Source organism: Triticum dicoccoides, chromosome 6B (assembly GCF_002162155.2).
Source record: "Triticum dicoccoides isolate Atlit2015 ecotype Zavitan chromosome 6B, WEW_v2.0, whole genome shotgun sequence".
Classification (NCBI taxonomy): Eukaryota; Viridiplantae; Streptophyta; class Magnoliopsida; order Poales; family Poaceae; genus Triticum; species Triticum dicoccoides.
Window position 1 is genome coordinate 698,084,406 of NC_041391.1, and position 608 is coordinate 698,085,013.

Sequence of the window (608 nt, forward strand, 5' to 3'; positions counted from 1 at the left end):
GAAGTCTATGTTGTATGATAGAGGGAGGGATATACCTAGAAGGTGAGTGTGTGAGATAGGCATGCGGAGAGGGAGAGAGGTGTGTCTTACAGAGAGACAGAAATTTTTGTGCATGTGAGTGAGAAAGACCTATGAATGAAGAGAACTACAGGGGAATGTCCTAAAAGAGAGTGATACGGAGAGGGATCCAGAAAGATGGGGAGGTGTGTCTGTGTGTGTATGAGAGAGAGAGAGAGAGAAATAGAGTGACTTAGATAGTGTGTGTATGTGTGAGAGGGGAGACATAGAATAGAGCGGCGGAAACGTGTGTGTGTGTCTTTGAAGAGAAGCATATGGAGATAGAAACAGACCTGAAGAGAGCAAGAGAGGGACCAAGATGGATAGTGTGTGCAAGATAGATAGAGTGGAGGGCTTGATTTGGGAGAGAAAAATAGAAAAATGTGTGTGTGTGTGTGTAAAAGACATATGTACAGTAGTGTGTCCTTGAGAGGGAAATAAAGAGAGGGGTTTGTGTATGTAAGAGGCATGGGAGAGGGAATGGGAGTGGGCGTGTATGAGAGAAGTCAAGAGTGTGAGAGTGAAATAGATCTGTCGAAAAGAGAGAACGG